The following is a 12,570-nucleotide window of genomic DNA, read 5'->3' on the forward strand; positions in this document are numbered from 1 at the left end:
CGCGAACTGTGTATAGAGAGCGACAGTACTGATTGGTGAGTGATGATAATTTGCGCACCAATTCCTCTGACATCGTCTTATCAATCGTTAGCTTTCTATGCAAACATGACAAGTGAAATCTCCTGCAGCAAGCTTAAACATGTGAGAGGTTGATCGCGCAGAGAATCGCTGAGCGTTATGTGAGTGCGTGTGTAAAAGCAGCAGGATATATATTGTAGTGGGTCAGGGCTGTTCGGGGTTCTGTTTGTACAGTTATGTTTTGTTTATGTTGCCATAGTGACGGGTGACGCCCTCTCGCTGCGACGGTGTGTCCTTCCGGGGTCAGAGGGCGCCCTGTGTGGTGTTGTTGTTGTTGTTGTTGCTGTGCTGTTGCTGCGCTGAGCAGTTAGCTAACAGCAGTGTTCTTCTGCAGATGTCAATAAACGGCTGTGCTCCCTGGCTAGCTCAAGGGAAGCAAGACCAAACGATACCTCCGTCTCCTCCTTGTCTGAGCTCGCCACATTGGTGTCAGAAGTGGGATGATGGTGGCACCCCATGTTCTGACCCGAGTGACTTTTCCCCCGCCGGTCGTGACCGGCCGGTGCGCTAAAAGAAGGCACCTGGACATTTGCAGGACTTTGTGTGGGGTAATGGGGTCGTCGGGGACGACTGACCCCTTAGGTGGGGGCTATGTAGCGGGTCAGGGCTGTTCGGGGTTCTGTTTGTACAGTTATGTTTTGTTTATGTTGCCATAGTGACGGGTGACGCCCTCTCGCTGCGACGGTGTGTCCTTCCGGGGTCAGAGGGCGCCCTGTGTGGTGTTGTTGTTGTTGCTGTGCTGTTGCTGCACTGAGCAGTTAGCTAACGGCAGTGTTCTTCTGCAGATGTCAATAAACAGCTGTGCTCCCTGGCTAGCTCACGGGAAGTAAGACCAAACGATACCTCCGTCTCCTCCTTGTCTGAGCTCGCCACAATATTTTAGTTCTGCTGAGCCAAATAAGACAGGTCAGGGTGAAGAAGTGACAGCCAAAGAAAAGCTTACCACAAAACGGAAAAGTTATGACAAATCAGACTATAAGGCAAAAAGAAAGTGCAGCTTTATGGTTTCATGGACAAAAGAATTTCTGTGGCTGCAATATGACAAGCGAAATAACCAGGGCTGCACATAAGTGGTCCGCAGGTGCGCATTCGCTGTCAAAATAAAAAACGGGCACAAGATAAGAAATTGCAACGCGTGTTTGCATACATAAGATTTTCAGGAGGAGGACAGACATTTGTTTAGAACTCTTAAAGATGTCAAAGAAGCAAGCTCCTTTAAGCAATTACTGTGATGTTCCTCCACCTCCAAAGAAATGTCAGAAGGAGTCCGAACCACAAAAGAAGCACGTATTCTCGGAAAAGTAGTTGCAGGAGGTGAGCTGGCTTCAAACAAATGATGAACGCACAGAGATGTGGTGCGGAATGTGCCGTGAAAATTTAATAAATGACAAATTAAAAAGGCATGAACATTTTTTTTGTATCGAAAAAATATCAAACCGTGACACCAAAGTATCGAACCGAACCGAACCGTGAATTTTGTGTATTGTTGCACCCCTAATATATATATATATATATATATATATATATATATACTTGCAGTATTTCCATCAAAAGAGAAATAAAAATCCACAGTTTAGTGTTCACTCCTTCATGGGAATTCAGCTTTACTGAATTCTGCTTACAGTTTAACAGTAAGAACAGATAATTCCCTTTTTGTGAAGGTAAAAAAATAGAGTTTTCAATATCTATCGCAATGCTCAAGTTATCCCCTGAGCAAGAATTTAGCACACTTCTCTGTTTCTTTTCCAAAACAAAGAAAACCACATTCTGCAGATGTAGATATTGTGCTCTTTGTGTCATACTCTATTCAGCTTTTGATGGGGAGTCCAGGCGACATCTCTGCCACATCCCTCCTTTAGCTCTCAGCCAGAAGAGCTATTATATCATTTTGTTTTGTTGTCTAAGTAGAGATTGCAGCTTTAAACTATCCTGCCAACAGGCTCGCTGCGGTTTTACAAAGTTTCAAGTGTTCTGAAAGAGAAATACTGAGTATCAGGCAGGAAAAATGTGCATTGTGTTGGAACTCTGGCCTGCGGGGCATATAGCTGTGAAACACAACACATTAGCTTGTCAAAGTGGGGAAGGTAATTAGTTTTGTTTTATTGCTGAATTAAAAGCATTGTCTTGAGGTTTTTCTCTGCCCGCCTATGTGCACATGAACACGTATAGATGCATACATCTCAGCACTTATTCATTCTTTTTTTGCCCCAGTGAGTGAACGATTGATAGCATGCTTACTATACATAAAGAGAGAAGGAGAGAAACGAAAATGTATTTTGACCCATTATGCAAGTGTAATGAAACTATATCTCCACAGGCTGTGCAGATAGTTTTCTCTGACTTCTCCCCTAAAAAAAAGAAAATGTAAGCACAGCAAAACTGAGCCTTTGCATACTTACAAGAACTCAGCAATATCTCTCAGTATCCCAGGCAATATTTTCCCCTAAACTACACACACACTCACACATGCACATACATAGCTCTGACTGGGATTCTTCTGGATGCTGATATGAAGAAAGAAAGCAATAATGGCCGGTGTTTGCAGAGTAAAATTCAAAGAATGATTTCTATGCATATGCTGCTAAATTTTTTGGCACAGATATAGGAAGTTTAACTCCTGTGCACCCAAGTTCTACTGCTGAGATGAGAGCCTTGCTGGAGAGTGCTGAGATACGCCAGGACACCCGTTAACTTATGGCACTGCTGATGAGAAACTATAATGTTTATTTGCATTTTCCGAGTTTGCTTATACGTGGGTGCACTTCATGCATCGACAGGAATACGTGTCAGTTCCTCGAGAATTTCCACACTAAGTTGCAGAGCATGTCAACTTTAAATTGGACCTACAAACATGCACACACACATCTCCAGCTTTGCGTCACTATATTCCCTGTGTGTTAGATGCCAGGGCAATCATACCGCTTCAGATGTATGATTTCAGCCCTGTCAGGTGTGCAAGCATGAGTGTGCAAGCAAGAGAAATCGAGCATGCTTAGTTGCTTTAAAGGCTTCGAATGCCAAGTCTTTTAAGTGGCCTCCTGCTGGCATAGATTATGTAACATCCATGTACATCCATATACTCACTGTATCTCATGCTCACTGCTCACTGTATCAGTGCATGACTCAACATTAGCTAACAGTTTAAATATAAATATATAAATATGCACTGCTGTAATTAGAATTATACATTATAGTTCTATTAAATCCTAGATCTTTTGAATTACTCTGTCACCCAATGAACAGTTGGTGTGGGATGAATATTTGTTTATTTAATTACACTGATTTGCATTTCTTTTTTTTATTAAAATGGATCATGATATCAGGTTCACTATTAAGTAAGCAAACCCTGAAACAGCACTAACCACCCCAGACATCAAGGGCTGCTAACCAGCAAAAAAAGTTAAGTCATTATAGAAAGAGGTAAGAGTCTGGAGAGTGAGAAGCATTTCAACATCGGCAGAGGCGCTGAATATTTAAACTTTTAGGCTGAAAAATATTAAGCTGTCTTAAAATCCTAAGATACTGGCACCACTACTGACTTCAAATTTTGGATCTCAGGGTCTAATTAGTGCACCTATGCTGTGTGATGCTTTAGCTTCTACTGAGCACCTTATTTTCCAGAAGATGGAGAATGGATAGGCGGATAAAACAAAGAAAAGCTGTATAAAACTATTTCCAAATACATGATTTAAGCTTCTGTGTAAATATTAAGGTTCTTGTAGCAAACGTTGACTTGGTAAGTTGACTCTCCGTTGGGTTTGATGCCCAAGTTTCAAGTTGAGTGGACATAGATGGCCTTTTTTATTCCTTTTTCAAACCATCCATCTTCTTGGTCAAATGTGTAAACACTGGCTTCGTTGAAAGAGTTCCTAAAGAGTATCCTTTAGGTGTAGATGTACATTCACTTTAGGGCAGAAGGGAAAGGAAAAGAACACACATTTTAAGAAAGCTCTCAAAACATGTGGTTAACCCAATCGGGCCTTCATCCCATCAGTATGTATACAGGAAAGAAGGTCAGACACCAACTTGGGAGAAACAGAATGACAAATGGAACAACATTGTCATCCTTTATGTAGCACGTTTATCACTCAATTTTCTCAAGCATATCCCACTGCACCTTATATCTAGCCACACCCTTAGACAAAAAACTGGTTCATCACGAGGACAAAACACCAGTGTAGAGTGTTTGGACCTCTACACTGGAGAATCAAAACAATTACTCCATACATGGCCCAGAATAAATGAGCCACCTCGACAGGACAAGACTCAGCTGTATGTCTGTTTCTAAATGATGAAGGTCACTCTTTCAGGAATGCCAGGGTTCACATGTTGGACAGAGAAGACAGATGGCTTCTTTCACTCCTCTTTCCAACCATCCATGTCCACTGTGAACGACCATCTTAAACATCATCAGTGTGGATATCAAAACATCAACAATTCAGTTTTCATCCCAGGTGCCTCAACCCCCACTCACATCTTGCATTAGGTGACCTTAATAGGTGACTGATAAGGTTAGGCAAGGTCTCACAGTGGTTTCACCTGAAATCTCTGGTGGCAATGGCACAGGCCTTTTTCCACACATGTGATAATACACATAATTAATAGTGGGTTAACGCCCCTCCTAAAGGGTCAACCCTAGTAGGGTTTAAAAACCTGGGACTCTCAACCATTTGATTTTAGAACTTAAGAAGCATCTTGGACAAAAGGTAAAACGTCTTCAAAAAATGTAAAGATGTCCAGTTGCTTTCTTTCCAAGCCCTTTAGACTCATTAACTTACCAACAAAGTAAAGTTGAAACGAAGACATTTGAAAAAGCATGACGTAAATTTAAAAATGTAGACCATTTGCCCTCATTGTCAAAGTTGGGTTTTACTGTTCAAACCAGTGTATTGCAAAAGGTTTAATGAATTTTTACTTCCAAGATCAACAGTCTCTGTCTCCAGCTTGTGTTGCACTTGTAACCCACATCAGATTTGTGGGTTGTGCTGCTGCATAAGGTTGGAGGTGTAATTTTCCCTCCCCGCCGCTAGGAGGCGAGTATGCCTTGAGATGACTTTCTGTTAGTCAACATTTCCTGTTGTGGAAGCCATTACTCACGAGGCAACCGCTACTCACGAGGCAACCGCCAAATTAGCTGAAAGATCCTGGTAAGAAAAGCTGAAATAAAAGTTAAATTCGCAATTTATCTTCACATACTAGCTGTTAACAGATGGCTATTTATTAGGATCTGAGATCTGTGAAATACGGCCGTGGGAAGCTGCGTCAGCTGGACGAGCTATCTCACCACGAGCTCCGGTAAGGGATGCTACATGAATGTTAGCACCATAAAGACATGTAGTTGACTGCTGTTAATATATTTTCTGCTTTAAAAAACAAAACAAGTCGGAGTTGTGATATTTATGTTTAAAGTACTGTAAGATCACTGATGTGCAGATGTTTAATTTTAAGTGCTAAAGTATACATTAGAATGTGCCCAGCTAACCGCTAGTATTAAGCTACTGCTTAGCGATCTCTGTGTTCTAACATTACTGTGATTCATCTGAGTTTGTTAGCTTTCCAAAACGTTGGAGAAGCAGTAATATTGTCATGTAGTGCTTAAATGCACCCTTTTAGTTTTGTTGACTTAGAAGTTAATTCATTTGATGAAGATGCAAAAAGTTCATAAAATGTGATTATAAAATGTGAGGGATCTCATTACCCTGTTGATGTATTAATGTTTAAAGAAGTTGATATATTTTTCTGAGAAATAATTCAAGTTGAAATATCTTAAAAAGAAGAACAGTTAAAAGCAAGCTGTTAAAAGGATAAATATGGGAGAGTGAATCTTATAAGTTTATTTATTCCCAAAAGGGTAAATATAAGGTATATTTTCTGTTGCACCAAGACCTTGTGTGATGTAACTCAAGTTATTTTATGATGGTTGAGACATTGTATAACTAAAATAATTTGTTATACTTGAGCAATACTTGACTGAAAGATGAGTGATGGAAGAAGAATAGATAAAATAGTAATGTATGCACTCTGCACTGTGTGCATAGATTGGTTTTTTGACCAGGACTGGATCATTTGAGATCTGAACCCTGTGGGTTCAGTGGCGAGCCAATCCCAAGAGAGTGACTGTCGACGGACCCGAGTGCGGTGTGGCCAGCCGTGGGATCCATCTTCAGCGAACCTCAGGACTATTACTACCTTCCTTGATACAGATAAGACTAACACTTTAAAAATCTACCCAGGTAGTGTTCGAACCAATGGACAGAAACACACACACACACAAGGAACTCTAATTTCTCTTTCTAAAGAGAAGTGGACTGAGCAACGGGAGCGGAAGCTCTTTAATTGAAACTCTTTGGAGAATTTCCTTAAAGAGGATGTTGTTTTGATTTTATTTTTAATACCTGTTACAAAAGTGGCGAGCCAGCCAGGAGCCTAGTTAAGTGTCAGCAGTGAAACATATCTCAAGTTTGGGGAATTGTATGAAAAAAAAGTTGTTTAAAAGTTGTTTGTCATTGCCAAAGATGGAGTTCATAGCTAACTCAGGTATCAAAGTCCCTAATGCAGTGATTGTGAGTGGGTTGCTTGAATCGCCAGAAGATGAGGAGATTATAGACTTTCTGAAGAAATATGGTTCTTTTAGGCTTGTTTCAGTAACTGATGCTGAATCAGAGTTTTATAAAAACCTGATTATTGAGTATCAAGATGGTGCCGCCATTGAAGCCTTATCTTCTCTTTTGCCTTACACACATGAACTCAAAGAGAACCCAAGTGTCAGGTATCTCGTTCAAGCTTTGGCTAGCATTTACACTACGAAGGTTGGCTGCAATGTTACCAAAACCTACCTCAATGAGATAAAGAAATTGGCAAAATTAAGTGGGAAAGACTACGAAGAAGTGCTGAGAGACATGATGTCAGAGATCAGTGAGGCAATTGGAACTGACAGCATTGATGAGGCATCTGTAGCCAAACCGTTCGACACATCTCTTGAAACAGTTGAAACCTCAGAGCACCGGATGTTCAGAAGTCCCTCCTTAACAGATTCCGGTCAAGATTGCCCCAAACCAAAGCCACCCACCATCCTGAGGCAAAATCTACCCATCAGGGAGAGTGACCTGCATCCACCTGAAGTTCAAAAGGTCATCGTTGAACACATTGTAAGGAAAAGTGACTGTAACACATATCCACATTTTCCCATCAAGCTTCACCCATTTTCAGGAAAAACCCCAAGACCCAGTAATGAGACCGACTACGACACATGGCGATCACATGCTGAGCTTCTCAGGAAAGATCCCACTCTGTCCAATCTTCAGAAGTCTCGGAAAATGGTTGAAAGCTTGCTCTCCCCTGCAGCAGATATTGTTAAAAGGCTAAGTCCTGAAGCTACCCCTGAAACTTACCTTCAACTGCTGGATGCAGCCTTTGGAACTGTTGAAGATGGCGAAGAACTTTTCGCCCAGTTTATGAACACTCTTCAGGATCCTGGTGAAAAGGCTTCGTCTTACCTCTGCCGCCTCCAGGCTGTTCTAAACCTTAATGTTAAGAGGGGAGGAATTGCTGCTGAAGAAGCAGACAAATATATTCTCAAGCAATTCTGCCGCGGTTGTTGGGACAACATCTTGCTCTCTGACCTCAACCTAGAAGAAAAGAAAAGTCACCCTCCAGCGTTTGCAGAGCTCCTGTTACAGATCCGTACTGAAGAGGATAGACATGCAGCCAAAGTCACACGCATGAAGAAGCACCTCGGCTCAAATCGACAGCGGGCCATTACTAGCTCGCAAAGCACATGTGCCTGCAGCCAGCAAGTAGTGATCCCATCCGAGTCCAACACATTGACGGAACTCAAACAGCAGGTCGCATCTCTTCAGAGCCAGCTTACCGCATTGATGTCAAAGAAACCCCAAAAGACCTCGAAACCCAAGGGGAGCGCTGAGCACACATCCAGCCAACCACTACCACCTAAACTTAACCCTAGAGCACCAAGCTGGAAGTCATCCAACCCAAAACAGAATGCAAGGCCAAAGGCCTGGTATTGTTTCAAGTGTGGTCAGGATGGCCACATTTCCTCAACTTGCACTAACGAACCAAACCCCACTCTCGTTGATGAAAAAAGAAGTCAGCTAAGAGAAAAGCAGCGTCTTTGGGATGCAACCGACCATCTAACTCCCAATGAAAATTTTTAGATGTAGCCTCAGTTGTAGGGCAAACTGAGGCTGTAGCAACTCACCAGCGCCCTGTTAATAAAGACGCTACACCTAAATTAAGTGCTGCTTTGAACCAGTGTAATGTCAGGAAACACCTTTCGAAGGTTTCCCCAAAACTGATAGGTACAAAGAGTACATGCCAAGTGATGATCCAAGATAAACAGTTTAACTGTCTGATGGACACAGGTTCACAAGTGACTACGGTTACCAAGTCCTTCTTTGATCAACATCTGTTCAAAACACAGATAGAGCCACTGTATGATCTATTGGAAGTTGAAGGTGCCAATGGGTTACCCGTGCCTTATTTGGGCTACATTAAAATCACCATCACCTTCCCAGAACAATTCCTGGGGAAGGAGTGTGATGTCCCAACCTTGGCCTTAGTGGTCCCAGACAGTGGAACATCTGGCTTTTGATGTACTGATTGGTACTAACACCCTTGATGTGGCATATAACATGCACAAAGAGAAAGGTCCAGTGATCCACCACCCTTCAGCAGATGGCTACAAGACTGTGCTGAAAGTATTACAACTGCGACATGAACAATGTCATGACAGTAACATTGGAGTGGTGAGGATGCATGGGAAAGACAAGAAGGTTGTTCCGGCTGGAGAAACTGTTGTTTTAGAGGGAACTGTAGCAGTCAAGGGACTCCAGTCGGAGAAGTGTGCCATTGTGGAGTACCCTACATCATCTCTGCCTGGAGGACTTCTAGTAAAGACCTGCCTCCTTAACATACCGACCAGATCCCCATGCAGGCTACCAGTTGTGATTTCTAATGCGTCTGAGCACGACATCACTATTCCGGCCAAGAGCGTGATTGCTGAGCTCAATGCAATCCAGGCTATTCTACCGCACAAACAGAGTGCGACGGAGGGTCAGGAGCCAACCAAGCTACCTGGATCCAAGTCCCCTGATCAACCTAAGCTGGTCTTTGACTTTGAGGAATCTCACATTTCTCCAGAGTGGAGAGACAGAATTGTGGAAAAGCTAAATGGCATGCCTGAAGTCTTTGCCATGAATGATATTGACTTTGGGAGGACAGATAAAGTAAAGCATCACATCAAGCTGTCTGACCAAACACCATTCAAGCACAGGGCCCGGCCAATCCACCCAAACGATGTGGAAGCCGTCAGAAAACATCTTCAAGAACTTCTTGATGCTGGAGTGATTCGTGAGAGCGAGTCTCCATTTTCATCTCCCATTGTTGTGGTCAGGAAGAAAAATGGTCAAGTTTGCCTCTGTATTGATTACAGGAAGGATCGGGGACCATTCTTCATTTCGTTGTTCTCGTGACAATGACAATAAAGTTTCTGAGGAAGTTGAACCTGCAGACAGTGAAGGATGCGTACGCACTCCCAAGGATGGACGACACTTTCACAGCACTCTCTGGTTCCAGGTGGTTCAGTGTTCTCGACCTCAAGTCTGGTTATTACCAGATTGAGGTTGATGAAGCTGATAAGCCCAAGACTGCCTTTGTCTGCCCACTTGGTTTCTGGGAGTTTAATCGCATGCCTCAAGGAGTGACGAACGCCCCAAGTACCTTCCAGAGGCTGATGGAAAAGTGCATGGGCGACATGAACCTGAAGGAGGTTGTAGTTTTTCTGGATGACCTGATAGTCTTTTCAAAGACTTTAGAAGAACACGAAGCCAGACTCATCAAGGTTCTCAACCGGTTGAAGGAGTACGGGCTGAAGCTGTCTCCAGAAAAATGCAAGTTCTTCCAGTCTTCGGTTCGTTATCTGGGACATGTGGTGTCGGAGCGGGGAGTGGAAACAGACCCAGAGAAGATAGCAGCATTAAGGACCTGGCCAGTTCCTCACCGCCTAAAAGAGCTGAGAGCCTTCTTGGGATTCTGCGGGTACTATAGGAAGTTCATCAAAGGCTATTCAAGCATAGTAAAGCCTCTGAATGACCTGACATCGGGGTACCCACCTGTTCAGAAGCATCCCAAGTCAAAAGACAAGAGTGGGCAGTACTACCACCCAAAAGAACCATTTCTGGACCGTTGGACACCCGCTTGCCAGCAGGCCTTTGAAATGATTATAAACAAACTGACAACATCCCCAGTTCTAGCCTTTGCAGATCCCACGTTGCCCTACATCCTACACACGGATGCAAGCTCCACCGGCCTCGGAGCGGCCTTGTATCAGGAGCAGGAGGGGCAGCTGCGTGTTGTTGCCTACGCTAGCAGAGGGTTATCACGTAGTGAATCCCGCTACCCGGCTCACAAGCTTGAGTTCCTGGCATTAAAGTGGTCTGTGACAGAGAAGTTCAGTGACTATCTGTATGGCAATCAGTTTACGGTGGTCACTGACAGCAATCCTCTCACTTATATACTTACTTCTGCCAAGCTTGATGCAACCAGCTATAGGTGGCTGGCTGCACTCTCCACCTTCTCTTTTAGGCTCCAGTACCGCCCTGGGAAACAAAATGGAGATGCTGACGCATTGTCGAGACGCCCTCACGGCAATCTGCGTGATGACCTACCATCTCAGAAAGAGTGGGACAGGATACGTCGTTTCACTCAACATCACCTATCTGACCCAGGAGACATTGAAGTGGTTAATCCAGAGGTCGTTCAAGCCATTTGTGAGAGACAACTTATCTATTGCGCCGACAATGCAATGGACTGTGATGGTAGTATCTCCCTGGTTGAAAGCCTGGCCATTTCTGCAGATGCGGTGCCTGACAGTTTTGGTCATGAGGACGGGCTTGGAGGACTACCCATCATCCCAAACCTTTCAGAAGAAGACCTCAGAGACAAGCAACGAGCTGATCAGTGCATTAAGCATGTCATTTCCCAGATTGAGCATGGAGTGAAACCACCACCTAGTCTAAGAACCGAGCTTCCAGATCTGCCTCTCTTGTTGAGAGTATTGAACAAGTTCGAGCTCCAAAATGGCATCCTCTATAGAACACGCCTAGAAGAGGGACACCCACAACATCAGTTAGTCTTGCCTGAGGAACTTCAGGACGTGGTATTGACCGATCTGCACGACGACATGGGTCACACGGGAAAGGAACGCACAGTGGATCTAGTCAGAGCTAGATTCTACTGGCCAAGAATGGCTTTGGACATTGAGAAGAAAATAAGGACGTGTACCAGGTGTGTGTGCAGGAAAGCTCTACCCGAGAGAGCTGCACCTCTGGTGAATATAACAACGACGCGACCACTCGAATTAGTATGCATGGACTTTTTGTCTGTTGAACCAGACAGAAGCAACACAAAGGACATCCTCGTGATCACTGATCACTTCACCAAGTATGCTGTAGCTGGACCGACACAAAATCAAAAGGCTCGAACAGTTGCAAAGTGGCTGTGGGACAATTTCATCATCCATTATGGATTCCCAGAGAAGCTGCACAGTGACCAAGGTCCTGATTTTCAGTCGCGGTTGATCAAGGAACTCTGTCAGATTGCGGGCATCCGCAAAACGCGAACAACACTATACCACCCGAGGGGCAACCCGGTGGAACGCTTCAACCGCACTCTATTAGACATGCTTGGCACTCTGGGAAGTCAAGAAAAATCTCACTGGAAGGACTTTGTAAAGCCATTGGTCCACGCGTACAACTGTACCAGAAGTGAGGTGACTGGGTTCACACCATATGAACTAATGTTTGGACGCCAGCCAAGGTTGCCTGTCGACCTCGCATTTGGGTTACCAGTGAAAGGACAGCGACACAAGTCACATTCCCAATACGTACAAGACCTTAAATCTCGCCTTGAGCAGAGCTACAAAGTTGCCACAAGAACTGCTGCCAAGGTAGCTGAGAGGAATAAGATTCGGTTTGATAAGCGAGTGAGTCCTTCTGCTTTAGGCATTGGCGACAGAGTACTCGTCAGAAACGTGCGTATTCGAGGAAAGCACAAGCTCGCTGATAAGTGGGAGTCCACAGTCCATGTGGTAGTAAAGAAAGCTGGAGACCTCCCAGTCTATACAGTTAGACCAGAGAATGGCGAGGGTCCCAAGCGCACGCTGCATCGTGACCTCTTACTCCCATGCGGATTTCTTGCCGCACCAACGGAGGAGCGTGCTCAGCCCAAACGAGCTAGAAAGCCTAGGACACGTCAGAATACTCCCAACAGCACAACGGAGCTTGACCAGTCTTCAGACGAGGAGGACATTGTTCCCATTGCCTGGTTCGAAACACAGCCAGTCTCTGAGACGACTGGGGGTGCTGCAAGGCTGGGGTGCCACTTTTGTAACAGGTATTACAATTAAACAACATGAGATATGCATTAAATTATTGTCTCGACGACTTTGGACCAGTATCAGAAAGTTCTAGGTAA

Source organism: Rhamphochromis sp. 'chilingali' (assembly GCF_963969265.1).
Source record: "Rhamphochromis sp. 'chilingali' genome assembly, chromosome: 3".
NCBI lineage: Eukaryota > Metazoa > Chordata > Actinopteri > Cichliformes > Cichlidae > Rhamphochromis > Rhamphochromis sp. 'chilingali'.